This window comes from Tachysurus vachellii, chromosome 6 (genome assembly GCF_030014155.1).
Source record: "Tachysurus vachellii isolate PV-2020 chromosome 6, HZAU_Pvac_v1, whole genome shotgun sequence".
NCBI classification, from domain to species: Eukaryota; Metazoa; Chordata; class Actinopteri; order Siluriformes; family Bagridae; genus Tachysurus; species Tachysurus vachellii.
The window spans coordinates 17332101-17358300 of record NC_083465.1 but is presented as its reverse complement, the minus strand read 5'-3'; the positions used below and the strand labels follow the sequence as shown (position 1 = coordinate 17358300).

The 26200-nt window shown below is 39.3% G+C and overlaps 1 long non-coding RNA gene across 1 annotated transcript in view; it reads right to left on the bottom strand.

Annotated features, from left to right (window-relative positions):
• LOC132846708 (uncharacterized) overlaps window positions 1–25977 on the bottom strand; it is a 217381-nt gene extending 191404 nt beyond the window's left edge. Inside the window, exons 1-2 of the long non-coding RNA XR_009648541.1 lie at window positions 25763–25977; window positions 9369–9455 (exon numbers count right to left, since the gene is read on the bottom strand). This is a non-coding gene — a long non-coding RNA (uncharacterized LOC132846708). The remainder of the gene's footprint in view (window positions 1–9368; window positions 9456–25762) is intronic.
• Between the last annotated feature and the right edge of the window lie 223 nt (window positions 25978–26200).

The window sequence follows — 26200 nt, the reverse complement described above, 5'->3', positions numbered from 1 at the left end:
GAAAATATGTTCTCGTTAGCGTGTGCGCTTATGAGGATGCATGGTGGTCGAGAATGCCTTTTGTGGATAGGCAATAAAGCAGCGCTCAGGCTGAGCCCATTATTATTCCGCAAATGAAGTTGAGATAGTCGTTTAATTTGCTGTGTGTCGTTGTGTGAGCGGAGCCTGCTGTGTTCTGCTTCAGCACGGTGCGGAGAGGAACGCTGCCTTCAGTCTCGGCCCTGAGTCTCAGCGTCTGACCCTAAGGCTCGTAGGCAAACAGATGTCCCCTCAGGCCCCCATAAGGCCTCTTTAATTATCCAACTCTCGCCTCCCTAATAAAACATTAAGCCCGCTAATCGAATCGGATGCAGATGACCCGTACTTCCAGCGCAGTCCTTACTCCACATGAAGACATATTGAAGCTCGACAACACGCGCACACAACTTGCACATTGTCCAAACAGCCATACCCCATCAGCCATCAGATGAATTAGAGGCAAGAATCAACAAACAGCTCGTTTTCAGACATGAGCAGAAACTAGATTAAAACCATCAGTCATTTTAAATATAAACCATCTGGCTATGCTTGATAGACATTTCATACTTTTTATGGCTTCTGCCTGGATGAGTCATTATACAAACACAACAAACACAAGTCTCAGCTTTTTCACAGTTCTCACATTAAAACGCTCTTACAAACAGCTCCACTCTACTTTTTTCTTTCTTTTTTTTTCAAAACCAGTTTCAGATTCTTAGATATTCCACATGCATTCGTGATACTGTGACCACGAGTGGCAGTGTGACAGGTGTGTTTTTTGCTCCATGCCGTTGTGCCACAGTAGTTATGAGAGTAAAGCAAGCACGGCGGAACCTGCTAGACTGAACTGCTAAATGTATTCTGCTCTCAATAACCGGTCCGAGTTGAAATTCATGTAAAATGCCCGCAACTCCCGATGCTTTTAAAAGCCACATCTGATAGTAGATAATGACAGAGATTTCAGAGCCATTATAGAAGGCTATCAAATATTCCATTCTTTTTTTTTATCCACGTTCAGATTTGTAAAACATCCACAGAGAGGCTGCCACTGCTCAGTATCTGCACAACACAGAGAAAGATAAGAATGGTACCAACTGAGACCGCGACAAAGAAATAAGAAAGTGTTTTTCAAAATGAAATGCACAAAATGTATGACTTACCATGACTGAGACTTGTGAGTTTGCACCGAGCTAAAGGTCAGCATATTAAATAAACCAATGCAAAAACCATGAGCACGTTTCCATCACGGGGAAGAAAAAGTACCAAAAACTGAAAATTGGTCATCTATTAGTTATGTCGACAATACAGGTAAAGTAAGAGACCGAACGTATAGCAGCACAGTGACGGCGCTGATATAGCAGTATCAGAGTGTGTTGTTCCTGTTCCTGTTGTTTCCTGGATTAAAAACAGTTAGCTAATCAAAAATGTCTGCTAACTGCAGTCATGTTATCAAAAATTTTATTCTAAAAAATTACTTAATTAAAAAAACTTAAAGTTAAAGAAATGTGCAGTGCTACTTAAATTACTTAAAATAATAAATTGAAATGAATTCAATATTTGTATTATATATATATATATATATATATATATATATATATATATATATATATATATATATATTATACAAATGTAAAAATAAATATCCGAATATATATAATATAATATACATGTAATTTGTTCATTTTAATGAATTTATTTATTTATCTATCTATTTTTTATATTTGGCTTGAAGATAGGGAGCTATAAAAAAATCCAGCTAACAACAGTCCTGTGTATGAAAATATAATTTTTGGGTTTATTTAAATAAAAGGGCAAAATACAGATATGCGGAAACAAGAATCATTCTGACCACCGAACAACATGAAGAACAAGAGAAGAAGAAAACGAGAGGTTCAGCAGACACACATCAAAAACTTGTCTGTAATGTGCAAGCATTCACCCACTGGACCAACAGCTTTCAATTTATTAGCATGACAAAAGACACAATCATTTTGGATATGCCTGAATGCTATTTTCATTAACTTTGCAATGATTTATTAACAAAAGTGTCAGGAATGTAATAAAAGCAGCAGGACCTGGCAATATACTAAAACAGGAAAATAGAAAGAATTAAACAACATAAAACAAAAAAAGAACGCAATCAAAATCAGGTGGGGAAAAAGGAAATAAGAAAAGAAAAGACGAGAAAAGGAATGCTGGGTTTTGTATCATCAGGTGAAGAATATTTCCTAACTCCTGCTTGTCTCTTCCATCGTAGTAACCAAACTGTACAATTAGCAGAGAAACATCTTATTTTAGTGTAATTACCCTGCAGAGCAAGTGAGACAGAGGAGGCAATACCATCATCATCCAGGCCTGTATTAGCCATGACATACATGCACACACCCTGACATGTACACACACACACACACACACACACACACACACACACACACACACACACACACACACACACACACACACACACACACAGTGTATTGCATGGTATAAACTCATGCCTTGAGTGAGGAAACAGGAGGCTGTACTGGCCTTATTGACAGTTACTTCCACTTATCATGTGGCTTGTCTGCTGTTTTTGTTGGAGGGACAATTTTTTTTCCCCCTGCGCACAGTTCACATTTTTCTTTCTCAAAAGTTGCAAAAGCACAATAGCACCATTCTTCTACCACCACGGTGAAAATGATCAAGTCTGTATTATTCTCCTCTTCAGTCCTGGAGATTGGCCGTACTCACACAGATTTTCATCATTTACTTCAACTCCTACTCTTGACTAAATATTTCTGTAGCTCCTTTTCTTCCACACAAAAGCAGGAATTACTGAGTGAACTCTATGCAAAGACCTTATTTTGAATTAGAAAGAAAGAGGAATAGATAACAATACAGTAGGAAAGAAAATATAAGCCTAGTCCTGAGTGGGTTAAAACAGTTAAACTCACAAAGAGAAAGATCCTCTACAGATCCACTACAGATCCTCCACTTCACTGAGATTTTATCAATTAATATCTCAGCTGACAAAATGAATACTAGAGAGCAGAGAAAGTATCCGTTCAAAAGGCAGCACCTGTTGTGTTTGCAGGCTGCTTTAACAAATGATCATAAAGCCACTTCATTCCTGAATGCTGCCATTTGAGTAATAATAATGGAGGACCTGGCAACCATATACAGCCCTCTGTAATTCTTTACAACAGTTGGTACTGCACAGAGCCTGGCATGATGGAGAGCATCATACTGTGTGTACACTAACATTCTGTTATGTTTTTGGACAGTGTCCACCCTCAGGGCTGACGTTCAAAATAAATAAATAAATAAATAAATAAATAAAATGTACTTCTCTCATATTCTTAACACACCACTTTGTATTTTTTTCAGCATAATCTATGATGCATCTGTAGTGTAATTCTCATTATCATGGTCAGGAATATCAACATGTTTTCCTGAACTGAGAACAAAACAGCAAATTCGCTTCTAATGGAAGTCTGTAAACACTTCATGAAACATAACAGAAACATAACGGAGAGAATGTCCTATTGAAATAGTGCAAAATCTGGAGCAGTAAAATTAAAACGTACTTACAATATGTGCCGTGTAGAATTTTACACACACACACACACACACACACACACACACACACACACACACACACACATATAAGTATATATCTTTACTGATAACACATAAGCACAAAGTCTTCCATCTGAGTGCAATCTCTAAAAGAACAAATAAAGCAGAAGTCAGGCTCTTGATTTGCAAGTACCTTTGAAAAGCATTCCACAGACATATATATATATATATATGTATATATATATATATATATATATATATATATATATATATATATATATATATATATATATATATATGTGTGTGTGTGTGTGTGTGTGTGTGTATGTGTGTGTGAGGGTGTTTGTGTGTTTGCTCACACTGTCTAACACACAAACACTCCTGTGTGTGAGAGAGACAGTGTGTGTGACTATGACTGAATTAAAAAAAATAAAAATAAAAATAAAGGACAGTTTATTTGGTGCTTTTATTATTATTGTTATTATTATTATTATTATTATTTCTATAAATAAGCAATAATAATAAACGAGGCCTCTGTGATCAAAGCTGTGCTGATACAACAGTACGATTATGAGTGTGATGTTGTTCTTATACTAGAGATATATCAGACACACTATGGTCAACAATTTTGTCAATTTTTGCTCCATGAATGAAAATAGTTCCCGAAGATGTATAGAACATAAACATAGCATTAGGATATTTATGTAGTGAACACAGATAAACGACATGATCTGAACAGTACTGTAGCAGTGTTATTATATTATATTAAATATCAGCATTCTTAGAATGCCGCAAGTCCAATCAGATTTGTGGACCAGAACTAACCGTTATAAAATATATTTTTAAACCATAAGTGAACCATAAATATATTTCAACTTGACAACAGGGAAATGCGTTTATTTTGCTTTTTTATCTTGTCTAGCTTTTCGACAGAGTTCACACTGGCTACACAAATACAGTAGTAAAAACAGTCTACATAAATATGTTTATAAACTGGACACCACATTTAGTCCAACAAAGACACCACATTTAGTCCAACAAAGAATTCCAACTATATGAGACCAGTTGTTCAGAATGTGAGGATTTTTTTTTTCTTTTCAAAATGATGTCTGTAAATTGTTTATGAGAAAATCATTTTGCTAAACTATTAAATTATTATTCGATTATTTACACCTCACACAATTCAGATTTAAAAATATGAATGATTTTTTTTTGAAAACATCACTTTCACATCAGTCAATTTTCATCCACAATCATTTATAATCAGTTATATAACAATTTATGATTGTTATATCGATTCATTTCATTCAGTCCAAATCATCCGAACATTACAAATAAAAAGTCTCATATCCTTCTGTTCTGCAGTCCATATGGAATCTGTAAATGCTCCAATTTCACTTTCGGGGGAAATGTGTTAACTTTCCTTGTGGTTGTGATGCAGGAAAAAGAGAAAGATTTTTTAGTTTTACTTCAACAAAGCTTTAAACATGTCAAAATCCCACCATGTGATAGGTTTTTCCAGGCCACCACATGTTTGGAAATCTTCACTGCCCAAAAAACTACCGTTTATTATATCTGAGTGGAGTAAACATCAGCAAACATAGTTTTTCTTTTCAGTACACCAAAACATGTTGAAATTCTTGCCTGTTGCAATCACACACGCAACATTTAGTGATTAGTCTGAAAATCTGCTACAACTACACAATGATATAGAAGACTAAAATCCAAAATCTAAACATGTCTCGCAAGGTCCGTATGTCAGAAATGAATCTGGTCCTGCAGCAGTCCTCATCTATACTGCATAGCCTTCAATTTTATGTAAAATAATCACTGAGGGAATGACAGAGGGAGCAGTATGATTATCTGAACATTAGTCTAATTTATGTTTGAAAGATAAAAATTCACCTGCCTTCCCCAAGGACAAATGTCACAGTGGTTCAGCTCGGCTTGGAAAAGAAAGAAAGGAAGAAAAAACATGTACTTCTTATATGTAGTCAATTTTTAGAGAAGCTTATTCTGGCAAAGGTGCCTGATGAATGAGGTTCCTTTCTCCAGCTCTTTCAGGGAAAGAAAATAAGCTCAACAATTTACCAAGCTGTATAAATCAGTTCGTGACCACAAATAATCCTGCACAGAGAGAATTTATATGTTTAATTACAGCATGCAGGTGCCAGGCTTGTCTTCCTCATTATTCTAAGATATATGAAACACGCTTAATAACATGTACAACAGCAGGACAAAAGGAAGACAAAGCAATTAGCTGAGCATTATTTAATAAGCTACTTCTACAAGATGCTCCACTTTGGCCTGGTACTTCATAACCTACATCTCATTGCACAATGAGAGTGTTCCAGATTACCTTAGAATGGTTGGCTGTGTTAATTGGTATTTACATCATCATTATAATAGTAATTACAAGAGGTAGAGGTGGATTTTTTCTGCGTGTTATTCTTCCTTGAATACAGTAGGAATACAGGAGGGGAGTGGATATTGTGGCCAAACAGTGGCAACCTTCACACGGAGGGTGAATTTTCACAGCCGTTGTGTTTGGAATGGGACGACCGTTCGGCTCACACCTCCTCACAGCATCGAACAAGTAACAAGCAAAAAATAATAATACTAAAAAAAAAAAAAAATGCAGACTGAAGACACTGCCCTTCCATGTAGGAGCCTGGAAGCGAATCAACATGCCAGTGCAGGTGGCAGGAGGTTCAAATACCAAGCAGATAATGGTCACGAGAGAGCGAGAGCAAGTTAAAAAGCAGTGATGTGAAAGCCACATGTGTGCTGGGCTTCTCTTTCTTTTCACCACAGGCCACATGGCCTTACTGCACTTCTAGCCTAGAGATATTTAACCTGCCAGCACAGCCAGGCCCAGATCCTTGGTGTTCTCAAACTTTTCCTCTCTCTCTCTCTCTCTCTCTCTCTCTCTCTCTCTCTCTCTCTCTCTTTTTTCTTCTTCTGGAGTTGTTCAGTGATCCCTTCACATGAGGCAGGACCTCACCTCGCTGCCAGCTTCCCTACAGCTGCTTGTACTTATACACATTCTGTATTAAGCTTGGCCTGTGCTGGTTTGGCACTGTTTGGAAAGCAGGCACAAGTGAACCATGGGAATATCTTGGCTAGGCTGACCATATGACCATGCCCAGAATGACATGGGCTGCCTGGCCTGAGCCGGTCTCACCGGACCCATCTGGGCATCGCGCCGGACACAAGCTATTGACTAAAATATCATGTTTCACTCCAATATTGCCAGAACAAGCACGGCTTTGCTATACTGCTGGTGAAAACCAAAGGTCTGTTCAGACTACACACATACCGAAGCTGTGATACGGTGTCTGTATCACAACTATTGTTTATACAGGTGCACTGTTTCACTACAGTAGAAAGATTAAAGGACATTTACACCCTAAACCACATTAAAGATGTTTATATTGAAATATTAACATGTGCTTAGCAATTCAGATGATTTTTGGTTGGTGCTGGATTTTGTTTTTCTCCTGAGAAATACTGATGTCACAGGTGGACTCTGGGAGAAACAAGCAATCAGCAGTACTCATTTGAGAAATCTCAAATATAATAATAAGGGTCAGGTTTGAACCTAAAAACAAGCAGGCAGTGCATTTACACATCACAGTTCTGAGTTATGACAGAGACTCAGTTCAGCTTGTTCACTGAGGAGATAACGTTGGCATTGACAGCAGTATCAGCATGAAGCTTTGAAGCTGACTAAAAGACTAAAGTGCTGCTGCATCAGTCCACATATAGAGATAAAGAAAGGCCTAATTCCTACTATACCAGTATCAGCAAGTAGACACACTGCCTTATGCGAAGGAAACAGTTAACCAAAAGAAAAAGACCATGTTGTGTGGGTACAAAAAGTGAGAGCTGTACAGAATCATATGTGCACTATGGCTTCAGAGGCTGAAATCTTTTGAGATTGTGCTTTTATTAATGCAATACATTAATTCTTTCCATGTCACACCTTTTATAACTAAATCAAAATCACCCAGCTTTCTCTTATCTATCTATCTATCTATCTATCTATCTATCTATCTATCTATCTATCTATACACACACATATATATACACATATATATATATATATATATATATACATATATATTCATTCATTTATTTATTTACTTATTTATTTATGATTTCATTTTATTTATTTATTTCACCTATTATTTCTTTACTATTATGATAATTTATTGTTTTTTTTTATTGTTTTTTCGCTTTTTCTACCTTCTTTTTCTCTATGTTTTGCATTATCAAATATTCATGGATGTTTTCATTTATTGTATAATGTACCTGATATTCCCAAAACTGCAACGCTGTCTATGCAGCCAGAATAGGCTGGAATACTGTACTGGCAATATTAATTTAAAAATATAAAATAAGTTTAAAAAAAAAAAGGTTACATGTTACTAATAAAACGTAAGATGTAAGTTGTTCATGAGTGATTTAACCTTAATGGAAAGAGAAAACAGTTTTAATAGAGAGGAAAAATGAGGCGTTTAAAAAGAGTCGACTTCAACTGCAATTGAAGCAAATATACAAATCCCATACAGAAATCATGTAGTGTTTTTCCTTATAAATCTCTGTATATTAGATGGGATTACTAATGATTTCAAGCAACTTCCCTTTACTGAAAATAAAAAGGCACTTTGCTCTCGAACATATGCATAATAAAAAGTATAAGGGAAGCGACATGGAATGGATTATTATTATTATTATTTTTATTATTATTATTATTATTATTATTATTATTATTATTATTATTATTATTATTTCTATCAACAATGATTAAAATTAAAAAAAATTAAAAACTATCAATACAGATGTTAAGATAAAATTTATCCTGCATTTATTTTACAGAAGAAATACAGTATATAGTTACTGGGATTGTACACTAAATGTGATGCTGGTCCAGTGCAGGACTCACACACAAACACACACTTTTAAACATTGGGAAAATTTAGGTTAGCCAATTCACCTATCTGTGATGATAGGAACCAGGAGAACCAAACAGACAAGTACTCCAAGGTAACAAAAAGCCATTCAATTTACTTACTGTAACTGCTGAGGTTTTGTGCTATCCATGAGCAGACAGGCAGAAACTGAAGCACTTCTCACAGAAAAAAAATCTCTGAAATGATTAATTATACCCATTTAGAGCTGAATTTATGAATAGCTTTGACTGAAGAATTCATGAAAGTGCTTCACATAAAGGTTTATTCACTAGCAGAACAACTGCCCTTAGACTTCCATTATGAGTGAGTTCCAGGGAAGCAGGTTTTCTTTTCACTCGTCAGTACAGAGAAATATGTTGAAATTTGTATTAATCCATATAATTTGAGTTGAATACAGATGCAGTGGATAAAAATTAAGTTGAAAACACAAGTGTTCCTTTAAGTCCTTTATAGTGTATGAGAGCAGTACAAGAACCTGTTATGGCACTAGAAATCTGTAAATGGCTGGACAAAAGTTCACGGACAAGAAGAGAAAAACACAGAATACACTCAGCCTGACTGAACAAGTTGAAGCCCTGTGTTTTCACCACCAGAACACTGTCCTCCCTTCACCCAACCAGCTTTACCTTGAATTCCACTTTTCCACCAGAGTGATTAGCTTTTATGTGGTGAAAAGTGCTTTTGCATGAGGCCAAATCAAATTTGCTCTATTCGGGAGAGGAAGAGAAGGAGCCGTAACAGAAGCTAACAGGCGCTGGTGTGTCACCGAGAGCAGGATGGATGGTCGACGAACGGCCTTGGCGTAGCTCCTACCTGTCTGAGCTCCACTGGAACCCTTCCAACCGCTTAACCGTCCATCAGCCTGTTGTTCCAGTGACTGGCTGGCCTCAGCCACCGCTCCTGGGGATACACACACCCACCCACACACACACATAACCATACGAGCATTAGAAAGAGAAAAACACAAGAGCTGGGTAAGTACAGCTACTGAACTCCTACCGAATCAAGCGCCACTCTTTCTGGCAAGAGATGCAAAGCTTGAAGGGCATGCAAACCACACATCCACACCAGTAATTCCAGCCCGGGAGAACACGGCTCAGCGAGCGGGAGCAAATTATACTTTTAAGCATCTTTCTTTGTTCCTTGTTTTGTCACATCCTGGAAGGAACTTGAATCATCTCCTCCGCAACATGGCAGGAGAGGTAGCTGTCGCACCTGTTTTCTGGCTGGGAGAAGGCTTGGGCTTAGGGTTATTTTATAATGAGTAGAGGCAACGCTCACAGGGACTGTCAGATGTACCGCAGCCCACCAGCGAGATCAGCCGGGAAGAGAAAGCGAAAGAGTGAGAGAGAGAGAGAGAGAGAGAGAGAGAGAGAGAGAGAGAGAGAGAGAGAGAGAGAGAGAGAGGAAAGCAGGAAGGAGAGTGATAAGAGACAGAGGGGAAGAGAGGAAGGCAGCAGATGAGGAGAGACAGGAGGGAGGATGACAGTGCCAGGAGCCAGCTGCTGCACGATCTGCACTCTTTTACAGCATTGCATGATGGGAGATGAGCTGACATGGGCTATGAGGTCACTCTGAGATGGCTGGATTGGATTGATATAATAGTAGTGTCTCTCCAATACCTTCCTGAATACCAAAAAAGCACGTGTGTCAACCCCGAGTTGGATTTTTGCACATCGCTAAATACAGACATACTTTAAAAGAGAAAATAAATAAATAAATAAATAAATAAATAAACAGAATAGAGGTAGCGCCATTTGGATGGTGGGCTGCGCAATCACCTTGTAAAGTGTATTTTATGGCCCATTGTTTATGGGCAATTATGAAGGCAGGTGTAGGAACGAGACGCTCACACACACGGTTTAAAGCATGCGACCGTTTAGGGTGCTGAGAACAAAGGCGCTTAATATCCATCTGTGTGTATTAATAAGTCTGTAAAGAGATGTGTGTCCCCATGTGTGTGTGTGAGAGACGGCGGGCGAGTTATTCATTTCCACATTCCGCATCCTACGCCCGTGCCTCATCATTCTACACTCGTCTACATCTTCCTCATGCCTCATGTACAGGCCCTGACACACTCCTGACCCACTTCCACACATCTGGGTCATCTCTCATGTATTTCACATACATACCCACCTACTATATATCTTCACCATGTCTTTAGATCTTATAGTAAAAGGTACGCTGCATGGCATACAAACACTTCTATAACCTGAACATTTTCCTTGCACTTGCCTTTTTTTCTTTTTTTTTTGAAAATGCCTCTGGGCTCCATTTGCCCAAGAGGACTTTAAATGCGATCAAAGAGGAGATTAGAAGAGCACCACAGAAGGTATTTAAAAACAAAGGCCGTTGTTGTTGCTGTGCCGTGGTGTCCTAGCGTGAGAGTCCGTGCATTTAGAGTGCTCGAATTCAACTCAGCCCTTCAACACACTCAGGCTTAGTAGAGCACGGGGGAAATGATTAAAAACCTTCAGCGTTTTTAGCCGCTTCCAAAAATAAGTTAGCTTTGATGTGTGTTTGTGTCGAAGGCAAGACCAGGGTTGTTGTTATTTATTTATTTCTTTTTTTCCTGCCCCAAGTGGTATGAGAGAACACAGGTAAATGACACAGTTGTCCTATGCTCTTCTGCCTAGGGCCTTGTGTATCCTTTTTTCTGTAAAAATGACCCCTTACAAAAGAAGAAATACAAAAAATGAGAGAGAGAGAGAGAGAGAGAGAGAGAGAGAGAGAGAGAGAGAGAGAGAGAGAAAGTGTGTAGGAGACTAAAGCAGGGAAGGAGAGTGTGTGGGTATGTGTGTAGCCCAGTTAGAGCCCATTTCTGCAAGGGCCCCTGGCTACAGTGTTCAAACAGCCATGATATTAAAATAAAAAGTGTGCAGGAGCGGTGGGGTTTGGAGCGATCCATAGTGAGGTATTGATCAAGGTTAGGGCTCATCCTGATCGTGCCGCTGGCTGGAGGGTCTCTCTCTCTCTCTCTCTCTCTCTCTCTCTCTCTCTCTCTCTCTCTCTCTCTCTCTCTCTCTCTCTCTCTCTCTCTCTCTCTCTCTCTCTCTCTCTCTCTCTCTCTCTCTCTCTCTCTCTCTCTCTCTCTCTCTCTCTCTCACACACTTACAAATAGGTGTGTACTCTAAAAACGGGATTCCACATCTGAGCTAACAAGGAAATCTCAGGGGTTCTGTGAAGCTCTGAGGAAAGCAAAAAATTTTTTTTTTTATTTTTTTATTTTTCTTTTTTTCCCCAAAACCCAACTTCTCTCAAGATAGCAACACTGAACAGCTCAGCATGTGCTCAAAACATCCCTGAACCAGCAATCTCATCCAAGAAAAAAAAAAAAGATTAAAAAAAACACTTCAGGCCTATAGGAGAACTCTTCTTTTGCTCAATTTGCTTGTTTGTGCAGACACGCTGACTGTGACAGACATGAATCTCTACCTTGTACTACAGGAAACACCGATGTGAGAAATGAACTTTTACAGGAAACATGGAGGATTTATAAGCGCTTTCATAGACAACCTGGGACTACTCAAGGTTTCATGTGTAGCTTTTTAAAACTGGTCTGCAGGTTTACTCACTGTGGGCTACAGCAGGACTGAACACATGCTGCTGTATGAGGAAGTCGTAACTACACCTCTGGCAAGTGCTCCGCTCTCTGAGAAGGAGAGAAGGCAACCTGAACAAATGGCAATGAAAATAAGGTTTCTGTCTTCTTTGTAAACAACCATATAAGCATATATACAGTATATGCAACTCCCTGAAACTGTTCATAGTGTACTGTGAGATAAGGACAAGCACTTGGGTATGATCATAAAAGACAAAGAAGTGATCGGTGAAATAGTTGCTGTCTGTCATCTAATTAGTAAACATTCCTATTTTTCCAAGCACTTTTCACCAGTCACTAAAAAGGTGAAAAAAGCAAACTGACTTGTATCTATGTGCATTTATACTTGTATTAATTACCAATTTTTTTAACAAAGATTTTATGGGAAATGATATCCATAAACTCAGGCCTAATTGTCTGAGGATGTGGTTTCCATGGAGACCATAGGGCTGGAAATGTGTCTGTATTGTTTATCAAATTACTCTTATGTCTGTTTAGATTTAGAATAGAAGTACTATTGCATCAGAGACTGCATTGTGTGTGTGTGTGTGTGTGTGTGTGTGTGCTTTTGTGTGTTTATTTGGTGATATTCTATTCTCTACTACTGTTTTATTTGCATCCTTTAATATCCTATATTATCATATTGCATTCCCATCGCTTCTATTATCTTTTATTCAATTCTATTTTGTCCTTTTAAATTCTATTCTCTTCTATTTTTGATTATTACATCCAATTTTATCATATTGTACTCCAGGCTGTTATATTATCTACAGTTAAATTCCATTCCATGTTCAATTCAATTCTTTTGCCATTTGTTTCTATTCCAGCATGTTGTATTATCTACCTTTTATTACATTTTATTATTTTCTATTCTGTCATTTATTATTCTTTAATCTTACACACCATTGTGTCACCCGGCTTTATATATGAAATAACTTTTATCAAAACTAATCCTATTCTATTTTTTATGCAAACAAACAGTATGCCCAGCATGAACAGCATATAAGCAAATACATATAAGCAAATACCCAGTGGCAGCACCAGTGCTGGACAGCAGCAATTTTAGAGCATGATCAAATGTGGCAAAAGCCATCTGAAGCTTGTCCCCTCGATTCAGAACCTCAGCCACAGTGCGGCGTTCAGCACTGGCAAATGTCACCAGCAAGGAGAAGTGATTCTATATTGTTTCTCTCTCTTCAGCTTCTCGTCAGCTTGTCAGGGAGCAGTCTGGTCACTCTAAATGGAGAAATTCCCTGCTTACTCATGCATACCACTGGCAAATTGTCCCTCTCAGATCCTGGCCCTGGCGTGTGATTTGCGCTAGACAGCGTGACACAGAGAGTCTCTGCCTCATTGGAAAAGGGCAACACAGAAATAGACAAACTAGTCCGAGAGGTGCATTTGAAGAAAATTGTATCTTTCAGAGCTAGGCAGCATGCCGGAGCAGGGAGGAAGACACCGGCAGAGGAGTGAGATGCCTTTTACTGCTGACCTTGGCAAGGGAGTGGGTGGCCGGCAGCATTTGGAAAGGTCTCACTGAGGCTGTCGTGCATGTTATTGTCATCATACCACGAATTAGGAGGTGAGAAGGAGAGAAAAGGGAGCTGTGGAGAGAAAAAGACCCAGCAAAATTTCAAACAACCTTTACAGGGTGGCCTATAAATGCTATCTGATGAGATGTTTCACCAGACTCCAGATAACGTGTGTGCCATCCTGTCTCTCACAGACTGGACACCATATTCAAATAAACTGTAGCTGAATGGCTACTAAGCAAAAGAGTGAATCACATATATCATTTTAGTCCATGTGGAGTGTGTGGCGGAGAAATGCATGATAAAGCATTAATGGGATACCCACCAACAGCCTCTCATTTACACTAGGTGAGTGACTGTACGCTGAACAATCATCTTTAATATTAATAATGGCTTCATGCGCCCCCTATGGACCGTGCGAGTTCCGTCTCTGCGTGTTCAGCCATGCTGCGCTGCTGCACAACACGCTCAGATTATTAATGCTTTTACCAACTTTGCCTTCAAGATCATCTGTAATAACAGAGAACACCCGTTAGCTGGGAATTAGATCAATTAGACAGCACTCTTAAAAGAGGTTATGGAGCAATTCATAAATGGATCTATGAGGGAAGGGGAGACGATTGAAAAAAAAAAACACTCAGATATGTTATAGTCCATGAATAACAATGAGAAGGTATCAGCCAGCATAACAGCATGGGATCACATAGAGGCCTGTTGAGAGCTTCAGCTTTAGTGCTAAGATAAACTTCTCGCTCGGTTACTGATGGGAGAAATGCAAAATGCAAAAACAAAAGGACACACAGATACATGCAATGGCGTGTCCACACACACGCACACACACGCACACACACGCACGCACGCACGCACGCACGCACACGCACACACACACACACACACACACACACACACACACACACACACACACATCTTCAGAAAAAGCTGTTATATTTTTTGGTTCCTTCTCTTTCCTGGCTATCTCCTTCCTGGTTCTTATGTCTCAACGCAGCCTTCACACGCTATACTTCCAAGAATAACAGACTTAAAAAATAAAAACTATTCAGATAGATACAAAAGCATGGTTTTACCAAGATTCAAAACAATTGATCGTTTACAAAACAATTGATCAATTTAAACATTTACCATAATGGATAACTGTCTCTTCTTTTGAGAGTGCAATGCTTTCTAGCCATAAATACCAAACAGAGAGATCACTAAATCACAACCCACATAACTTTGAGAAGAACTGTGGCCTAGAGTGGCCAAACTTTTTATTTCTTCCCCGATCCTTAATCTCTTAGCCAGCGTCTGGTATACAAATTATCACAACGGTTACTGACAACTGGACAACATTTTACTGTGATTCACACTCTTATTACAGCACAGTTGGATGTCTATAACTCTCTGTATGCTGGTCTAACTCAAACTGCCTTATCTCTTTCGCAGCTTGTACAAAATGGAGCAACTAGCGTTTTACTAGGGAACAAAAATTCGCCTTGTCTGTGAATCTCTTCACTGGCTTCCTATTTTGAATTGAATTAATTACAATTATTATTTATCTATATAAAGCTTTCTTGTCTTGCTCTCCTACCAAAAAGCAAAGACCTAAACTTGTACTAAACTTCTTCTATCTTCTATCTCCTATTATTATACAAAGACAAATAGCAATCAAGACTTTTCTGTGACTGGTCCTAAACTCTGGACCGGTCTCCTGTTTCATGTAAGTTTTATTCCATCTTCAGCCATTTTCTTCTCAACACTTCTTTTAAAACTTTTTTTCTATTCGTTGTTATTTAATATGGTGCCATTTGGTTATGTCTGGTATTTCTGATCAACCAAATGTGCTTCATAAATCAGATTTGTCTTGACTTGATCAGCAATAAAATTAGAGAATAACAGAGAACAAACCTCCAAAGGGAAAATATTTTATTAACAGATGCTTTGAGGAAAGCTTTTTCCTAGCCTCGTTACCATACCAAAGAGACCGACGGAAAATGTTCCTCTCCGTTAGTGCAGAAACACCAAAATATAATCACTAAAGACTTACCTACCAGCCACTGAAACCTTTCAGGACTTACAGATGTCTAACAATAAAGAAAATCTTTACTCTTTGTGATTAGTGTAAAACCAAATCCATTCACCAAATCAAAACTCTTAAAGATACACTCTTGGGGTATAAAGGGATACCAAACTGTACCTTTGCTTCTCAGTGGGGTTTTAATTCTTTTTAAATGTACATTCTAAACATAATCCAAGTAAAAGTTACAAATGAACGGTATACGTTTGAGTCTAGCACTTCAGTTTGTTAGCAAATATTCATTACACAATAGACTGTCTTGCAGTATCCTTCTACTGTTATGGTAAAACTTTAAATAGTTCATTTTGAGTTCAACTCTGAAGCCTATAAGTATAAACTAATTGCTACCCATAAGTTAAATACTGTAAATATCTCTTCCGGTCTATGTGTCCACTCACTGTAGTGTCATAGCAAGTGCATTATATCCGAAAGCAAAGCAAAATAAAGCTGAACAGAAAGTGTGATGCCTCTGCCACTGTGCTGCCTGCTTAGTCCACTTAACACACACTGCAGGCTGACTAATTACCATGGGGTTCTGTGTACTCCTCCACACCTCCCCAAACCCCCTACCACCCCACCCCAACACACAACACCTAACACTATCTCCTCCTGAGCTCAGAACACCCCCACAGTCCCCCGCGGCCACCGTACACGCTGACAGTAATCTCGCAGTGACAGCGTTTGGACGTGCCGTCATTAAGCCGCCCGTGTTATTGAGATGATAGCCCTGAGAACATGGCCACTGTGCCAAACGCAATGAAGCTTCGAGCTCTCCCTCTCCCAAAGACAATGAGATAGAAAAAGAAAAGGAGAAGAAGACAGAGAGCACCCTTTACTGTGAGCCACACCGTCTACACACAAGCTCTGACTCTGTGCCTTGAAATGCAATGTTGCCAAGGGATATGCTACCGTCTGCACGTTGGATTTAATTAATTATAAAACAGAGTTAAATATATCTCTTTCTGGATTTATTTAATTTTATTTTTATTTTTTTTTTTATCTGGCACCAAGACGTGGAACGAGCTTGGACAAGCCAGAACAATTTAAGCATGTAGCAGAGCTCGCTGTGTCCCCTCTACATAAATTAAAAAAATTCACATCCTCCCTGTGCAAAACAAAAAATATGTATAATCATAAAGAGAGAGAGAGAGAGAGACAGAAAGAGAGAGAGAGGCAGCAAAAAGAAAGGAGAAAAACTTTCCTACCCCCCTCCTCCCTATCTCAGAGTGGCCTGACAGGGGAACAGATGGCAATTTAAGCGGAGAATTTATGAGCGCCACAATCTTAATGTTGCATAAAGAAAAGAAAAAGACTCGCATCAAACCCACTGACAAATGTACTTGCTAATATTAATGCGTTCCTCATTCATCCAATATGCTTCCTAATTGCTTTTCTGTACACAGTAATATGGCACCTGCTGCTCAGCCCGTGCTCCGGCGTTCGGGAACGAGGCATGGCGGCCGGCGCCACCGGCCCTCTCGCCGTGATGAATGCAGGGCCGTGCATCACGCACTGTGCCTGTCAGGCAGCGTAATTAAAATTTTAGACTTACAGCCGAGAGAGAGAGAGAGAGAGAGCGAGAGAGAGAGAGAGAGAGAGAGAGAGAGAGAGAGAGAAAGAGAGAGAGAGAGAGAGAGAGAGAGAGAGTGAGAGTGAGTGAGGGAGGGGGCTAAGCAGCGGTAAACAATCAACACACAAACACGGCCACTGCTCAGAACCATCTTTACAATTAGACCACTCACTCTGTATGTCTCAAGAGCAAAGACACAAAGAGAGAGACAGAGCGAGAAAGAGAGAGATAAAAAAGGTATCCTGTGAATTACTTAAAATTGCACTGAAGGTGTGCAAACCACAGAAATGAAGACATTCTAAAAGTAAACTTGTGAGTGGTTCATGTGTCATTTTTTTTTGTCATGGCTGTGTCAGTTATAAAGCTGTTACACTTCAGCTTCACTCACCTGCACCACTTTCTAACCTACTGCAAAGAAATACGTCCATTTAACCCCTGAAGCTATTCATAGTGATTGCAATAATTAAGATTACGCATCCAATGAAGAAATAAAAAAAAAAAAAAAAAAAAAAAGGATATTTTACTATTCATGCCATTTTACAGTGGAAACCCAGTCCTTTGACATTTCCTGAATTAGGCCTCATAGTTAATATGTGGAATTACACCTTGTGCAGAGTCATTTGGGATCATGTGAGCGACTCCCTATAGCTCCTGTCATTAACTCTATAACAGCTGGTGTTAAATGCACTAAATTGTAATATAATGAGCATGTGAATTGCAGGCAATTACAGAGTTAAATTGAATAAATCCTTAGAGCAATAAAGTGTCTTTTTCCTTTAACATCAGGCCTAATTGATGCACATTCTTATATGCATTCTGCTCTCAGGCATATAAGATAACCCATAGTATATGTGTAAAGTCAAAGACATCATATTAACATGCTTTTTCAAAGTGTAAAGATGTACTAGATATTCATTTATAAGTGCTCTTTATTATTACTGCTCTCCAAAAGTGTTTGTATGTTTTAACGGGTGCATGACGCTAATATATATTGATAATTATACATGGATATTTTCTTTTTGAGATTTCTCAAATGCTAACTCAGCTTAGCATCTTGAATGCGAATGAAAGCATATATTTGCGAAGGTATTCATTTAGCCTATAAAACGTTATAAGTATAAAAATCGTATTATTCTCTTCTATTCTGTATAATATATTAATACATACTGCATACATACTTCTATATTCAAACATCACACAGCAAATTTATCATTGTTAAATTTTCACATGGCATTAATTATTTAGCATACGTCTGATTAACGTGTTTTTCCCTATGATTCCATACCTAATTTAGCTTCTTCATTGTAGCAGCAGTGTGAGAATGTGAGAGAGTGAGTGAGTGAGGCTTGTATGCTGTATGTTGTAAGGGAGGAATTGTGTTCGACGTGTAATGGGGGTGTTGTGCACCTGAAGGCACATGTCAACATAGGATCCCAGGAGCTGGCAGCAGCCGAGGGCCTCAGCACCACACATCTGCTGTGCCTAGTTCCAGTGGGCAAACTGCACATGCGCACACTAACACACACACACAATCTGTATGACAAATAGCACTTACTAATGGTTGTCTTGTTAACATATAGGTCAGACAAATGTCTAAAGTTTCAATGCTGGCTATACCGCACCCTGTGTGTAATGTGTTTCTGAGCGCCGGAAATGTTCAGTAGTTTGTTAAAGTGCCCTGTTAATGCGCATGTAGTCAGCGTTTGCTTGGTTGCAGTTCTTTCTTCACCACCTGAAAAGCCCGGCACACAGCAATTATGCATGCAAGGAGTCAGAAAACCTCATGTGCAGCGTATTCAAACCAGCGTTCAGACAGCATTTAACACAGCATGAGAGCGCACACGCAAGCCTCAACACCATCCATTACTGCACTCATCCGCGTGATCCACGTCGCGAGACAGCTGCGAGTTCCTCCCTGCTTTTGCCTTGTTTTTGCTCATCAAATGTAGCTCTTCTCGTTCAATGTCACTGTGAATCCATCGCACACGCGCGTGGACCTGCCCAGGGCCTGCTGCAGCCACGTAATAATTGGGCTGTATTTTATGGTTTGTGTATTTTAAGATTGTGAGAAATGGCTCCACTGAATAAATCATTCATACATTTAGAGTGATTACCGGAGCGGGAAGTGGGAAGCTGGATCGCCCAAGATAGATTACCCATAATGCATTTCAAGAAGGCAACTAATTAGCAGAAGAAAGGTCAAGTAAAACCAGAAAGTGATTAGAGAGAGGAGAGAAAAAGGAGAGAGAGAGAGAGAGAATTAGAGAGTGCCAGGGAGAGAGAAAGAGCACGCTCACATACATTTAGTCACTTTTTGGAAGGATGCCAAATGTCTTTTTTTCCGCCACTGTAACTGAAAGCGCTTGCTTCAATATTTAATGAAATGCTTATGTTGCGGCACCTGGACACATCCGCAGCTACACTGAACTGTTGCCTCCCAAGTGGGTCATTACTGTAGCCATTTGCAAAGGGCGCGGGCCTCTCTCTGCCCGCAATGATGCCAGGCTTCAGGAATCTGCTGCAAAACAGCAGGGGACAGTGTGAGGGAGGAGGTGCTGCTGCTCACCTACAGGGAGGACAGAGTGCAGGGTGAAAAACAAGCTGCAGAAAAAAAGAAAGAAAAAAAAAAAACACAACATCATAACGTAGGCATAAGCTACTCCCACCGAGGCCTAGGACATCAGTGCCTGCAGCCAGACCCCTGCTAGCGGGGACATCCAGGGACTACAATTCTTTCTACAGAAAGTCTGTTCTATGCAGATTTTTTTGTTTGTATCTTAGACTTTCATTTTGTTCCTCCCCACCCCACACACACACACCCCCGACACACACTCCCTGTTAATGATTGAATGCATCAATACCATCAGCCATCAACGGGGAGCAGATGTCCTGTGTTAGCGTACGTTTCTCCAGGGCTGCAAGCGGCGCTTTAAAAAGCATTAGCGTGTGGAGTCCTGGCTGTCTCGCTCACTATGGCCTGCCGCACGCTTCCACACACAGGTAATCCCAGGGCCTAATGGAATTTAATTACTTCAGCCACATTAATCATGCCTACAGTGAAGCACCCACTATTTTATCACCGCTCTAAGGGGTTATTAGTACAAATACACTGTCAAACTGCATTATGTGGCCAGCGTTTTAGGTGCCATCTCTCACACACTTATTAAAACCTATATCAATATCTATCAGCAGACACTTTCTTCAATTGTGCATTAAGGCTTGTGAGAAAGTTTCCTGCCAGCAGGTGACTGTGGCCTGTGAAAGTTTCGGTTTATTAGTTTTTTTTCTTCTTCTTTTTTCTGTTCCTTTTGCCCATTGCCAGCTCGACTGATGGGACGAGACTGGCAAGGACGGCCATGGCAGAGCTTAAAGGCAACACTCTGAAATGCATTAGCACAGAGGAGTCCAGAGCATTAGTCAGTACATGCCATTAGAGACGATATAAAGGTGAACAGTTTTTCCGGTTGCCATTTAACTCTGCCGACGGAGCACAGGTAATGTTTCACAGATAGAAGTTAAAAACCACAGCAGCAGCTTGACAACTCTTATGAAGCAATCATTTACTATTTTTTATAGAATTTTACAGAAATATGACGTGAAAATTATAGGCAGAAAAATACCACGCGATGCGTCATTAATCCATTAAATGTTTCAGATTACAGCGCGGTTTGAGTTCAGCTGAGAGGGATCAGATTCACACTTCTGTATTGCCCTTCCATATGAACCTCTGTTAATTTACACACCAAACACATGTCCACTCCAAGAGAGCAACGAAAGATGAAATATATAACTTTAACAACTTTATATTCATTCCCAAAGTCACTAACCTAAGAACCAGGTGCTGGTTTCTTCAGTTTTAATTATTATTTCAGGCCATGAAATGAAAATCAATAAGTGGATTCTCCAGTCCCTCGTTATCCTTGTGCACATATTTTATAGTAAAATAAAACGGCACAATAATAAAGTGTGGAATTTGAGCCCCGCTGCTCTGGATACTCAAAGGTCAGGGAAATTAATTTTACAGGATATAAGGGAAGGGGAAAAAAGAATGCAGTGAAGCCACAATAAAACTTGTGTAATAGGAAACATTTCAAGCAGCAGGTATTTCACTACTCACTCCGTCGCATGTAATCTTCCTTTTCAGCGAATGCAGCAGCCAGGGTTTAGATTTTTAGATCAAATAAATGAATGAATTCTTCAAGTGAATTTCGTCCCCAGGCTTCATCTTACAATCACTGCTTTATCTTTGACTTTGACAAGTATGAAGTTGTGCTCTGTAATTATGTAAATTTTACTAAAGTGGACTGGATTTAACATAAGGCATTCCCAAAAGACACCAATAAGGATTCAAATCAATCTTTTTGGTTTGTGGGCAAGTATGTAAGATGTACTATTCCAAAGCACAAAGGATTATTGAGCTTGACATTAAATCTGACTGCGTTCAAAACGTTATAGACGTTTAAAAAAAAACAAGCATCAATGCAAAGGCCTTCAGCTCTGCTTTGATCTGGATACAGCTATCAATGAAAACAAATAGTGTAATCTGGATCTGAAGCCTAGTTAGCCATCTTGCAATCAGTAAACACTGCGGCAGGCTTCGCCGAAGGCATGTGCAGAAATAAGATGGGTGCTTTTAACAGAAGTGGATGAAGAAAAAGACATGAAGAGTCAAGCTCAAGGCTATATAGCTGAGATTATTGGTGCATGTATGAGGGAGTGTGTTGGGTGGGTGGAGGGTGACAAACATAGTTGGGCTGTTGCACAAGCAGAGGATTCTGAGTGTGAGAATGTGAGGCGCTGTGAGTGGTGGAACCCTCTGGATCTCTGCCACTCATCTGGCCACCTTCCTAACCAGGGCAGAAAATCAAACAAGTAGGAAAGAATTAAATAAAAGCAAGAAGAAAAATGATTTCTTATAAATAGCCCAGTTGGCCAGAAGGCATAGGAAATGAGAGCAGCGAGACGCGGGAGACGAGTCTGAGCTTGACACGGGTCTTAAAATTGAGAGGGGGCGGAATCAGGGACCTACTGTGCAAAATGGCTCCAACCAAAGTGAGGATTAGTGTTTCTGCTTCCATGGCCAAGATTCTCCAGAACAACTAATCACCAAGTTCTCTCCTGTTTCTCTCTCTCTCTCTCTCTCTCTCTCTCTCTCTCTCTCTCTCTCTCTGTATGCTTGTCTACCCCCTCTTTTAAAGTATCATTTCTCCCTTCTCAGTCATTATGGCTAAAATTAAGCAGGGAATGTTCTGCCAGCGTCGATTAGACCAGTCTCTGGCTCGGAGCTTGAGTGTCGGCTGTTGTGTCAGTTACAGTGCCGAGCAGCAAATTCGCTCACCGGCATCAATGCAGGCAGGCGGGTAAAAAGTGAGCACATCTGTGCCATGTCTCACTCTCCTCTTCCTACTTACTTACTGGTGAGTGAAAAAAAAAAAACGTTTTGATGGGATGGAGAACAAATAACCAGCAGCCATTAGAAGTAGAGACCGACTCACTAGACAAAAGCGCACAGGCTTCCTTTGAGTGAATGTGGTAACAGATGCCTAGCAGTTCGGCTGACTGCAATGCAAGTCGAGTTATAAATATCAAATGAAACTTTGCGTACAAGCGAACATAAGACAATTAGAGACACGGCGTGTGAAATCAGATCATGTTTACAGACATAAGAATGTTCTACAAATAAAACTGAGTCGGAATTCATTTAAAGCAAAACAGCAGATTTCTGTATCAGTCATGGTGGGAACTAATCAATTAGCTCAGTGAAACACTGAAAACATGCAGTTCTTTGTTGTTGCTATTTAGAACAACAAGAAATGTCCGGATCAGCAAATCTCTGCAACAAATATTTACACTGTAACCCAGTTATTGGAGAAAAAAAGGAAAAAGTGAAGAAAGAAAAATGAGCTGGTAATGGGTTACTGCAGAGACGCATTAAAGTCGAGTAGTTTGCATCCGTAAACACATCAGAGGATAAACACACACCTGTTTAATGCAACATTTAGCTAAACAAAAACTGCACCTAAAAATCAGCATTTAATCTTCACTGCTCAAAATCTGACTGCTTCAGAGAATCTAACACCAATACGTTTGTATATTAATCACCGAACATCAGCCCTCTCTCTAACACTGAGAGCTGGGAGTCAAATGAATCAGACCACACTCACAAATGACTGGCAAATATGCAAGTAATTTACCGTTAAATTCTGTAACAGGAAAGCCTAATTGTACAGCATGTCCAGCCTAATTGAATTGTGCTACATTGTGCACTGCTGTTATGGAAGTAAAAGTGACAGGAGTGATACAAGATTAAAAGCCAAGCAAGACACAATCAAAAACAATAACTATATAATATCACATTTATCAAGGCAAACAAAAATTATATATATATATATGATAGATAGATAGATAGATAGATAGATAGATAGATAGATAGATAGAGATATTTATTTTAGAATATTATTAATATTGATGTTCAGTGTTTTAGTCGCATATATATATATATATATATATATATATATATATATATATATATATATATATATATACATATATGTGTGTGTGTGTGTGTGTGTGTGTGTGTGTGTGTGTGTGTGTGTGTGTGTGTGTGTATGAGACTAAAACACTGAACATCAATATTATTAATATTCTAAAAAATCAGCAATCAAATCAGCAATTGTGTAATAATCTCATATATCTTTCTTGGATATAAATGAAGAAATTAGTTAATATCATCCAAAGTCAATGTATCAGATTAATTGATTTGGTCTAAAATGATATTATTAATAATAAAACTAATAACAACAATAACAGACTATGGTTTACTGTGAAGTAGAAAAAGCTCTGGCATGTAGATTTAGCTTCATGGGTGCGTGTCTGAGGAGGCTTCCCTCTATCGGCTACTAGCTGAAGTGCACAAGATCCTCCAGCACTCACTGATCCTGCAGCAGCTTCTGCCATATCAGACCAGCATCTCGGTAACAGGTAGGTTTAAGACACACAGAGCGACACACAGACACAAACTCATTTGCCTTGGCCTTTGGAGGCCATTCCAGTGATATAACCTACACCTAATCCAACCCTAAGTAACCAAAGTTTTGGTAAAAGAAAGAAAGTTTTCCTTATTGGGACTAGACAAATGTCTGAAGATAGAAGGTATTCCTATCCTATTGTGGACATTATGGCTCTGTCAACACATACAAGCATGTACACACGCATGACAAAATGCACTTGAGATTGTCTGTGCTAATTCATCCTAAATCTGCACCTTTATGATCATATCTATCACCCCATTGTCATGCAGTAATATGAGCAACACAGAAATGCTGCACTTTTATGACATTCTTAGGATCCTCCTCAGCTGTTAGGATGATTTCTCATTTATTAAGTTGGGTTACAATTCAAATTATTAAGACTATTTCCAGCAATCTTTGCCACTCACTGAAGCGATTTAAATTCAATTAACTCCACCAAAAAAAAAACTGTTTTTCTTTCTTTTTCTTCATCCTTCTTTATTTATTTATTTTTTTGTCGGAATACATCTTATAATCTCATCGTCAGGATCTCTAGCAGCAGCATGATGAGTGAAGATGTCTGTTTTCTAGGAGACAGGCACATTTAATGTCTCCTTTGTTTTTATTTAGCTGCCACCAGGGCAAAGTCCTTTCATGGACACCTTGACTGCAGAGAACTTTATTTCAGCACAAGAGATCTCACACATGTGACAATAGCCTCCTTTGTTGCCAAGCGTGCGGACCTGCTTTGAACCTCTGACTGACGGCACAGGCGAGCTGTTCCGAGTGCAAATGTAAATTATTGTTACTTACACGTTTAACCTGCCATCCACAAGAGTGCTCAAGTAAATGGAGGAATTCTGCAATCATGTTGCCCTCTTTTGGCTGGTATGTGAGACTGCAGCCAGATATTGTGGCAGTTTTTTTCTTGCAATATTAAAATTTTAAAATGTGTGAGTTTAAAATGTGTGAGTATAAATATTGTAATCTAGTAAAATTATACCCTACATATAACATATACGGTTGCTTTATTTATTTATTTATTTTACAAATACACAACAAACCTCAAGGGTATTGTGGAAATGCAATCCCAGTTCGATAAATTCAGCAGAACAAATGGCGCATGTCCTAAAAAATAATCTAAGCATATAAATCAGCCAATAAAAAAAAATGCAGCAGAATCTGACGCGTACAGAGACGAAGAATAAACACTGCTAAAAGTACACATCAGTGATAGACAGCATCGCGTCCAAAAGCAGTACAATTATATGTGGCTTATCAAGTTGACCTGAACCTTTTGACAGCTGCTTCTCGACTGGCCTCAGCTCCGTCATAAAGCAATCATACTGTGTGGAATATTCCCCTCTCCCTCTCACTCCCCTCCTGTACCCATACTTTCCCTTTGTTACTTCATACTCACTCTCTCTCTCTCACGCTCTCTCTCTCTCCCTCTCCCTCGCTCTGTCTCTCGCTCCTCCTCAGACCTGCGGGTCACTCCAGCAGGAACAGGAAGTAGCCGTCACTCCATTGCAGCGCTCACCTCTCCATCCGTTCCTTCTCGGAGCCCTCGCTGCGTTGATTTCCCCCTTCTTCTGCAAGGAGAACACACAAAGCCTGGCAATGTAACTCGCACTGTACATCCCTTTTCAGCCTCCACACCTATCTGCTTTGCTTTCTCTTTTTTCTCCCTTTTTTCTCCTCTCGGAGCTCGGCAAAGAGAAGAGGTGGGTAGTTTATTCAGTAATCTCCAGAATGGCTGTTCTAAATAAAGATGCTCTTCAAATTCCATTATATGTCTAATGGTCTATCACTGAGGGAGTACTACAGATCTGATTTAGGCTGGGAACAATGCAGAAAG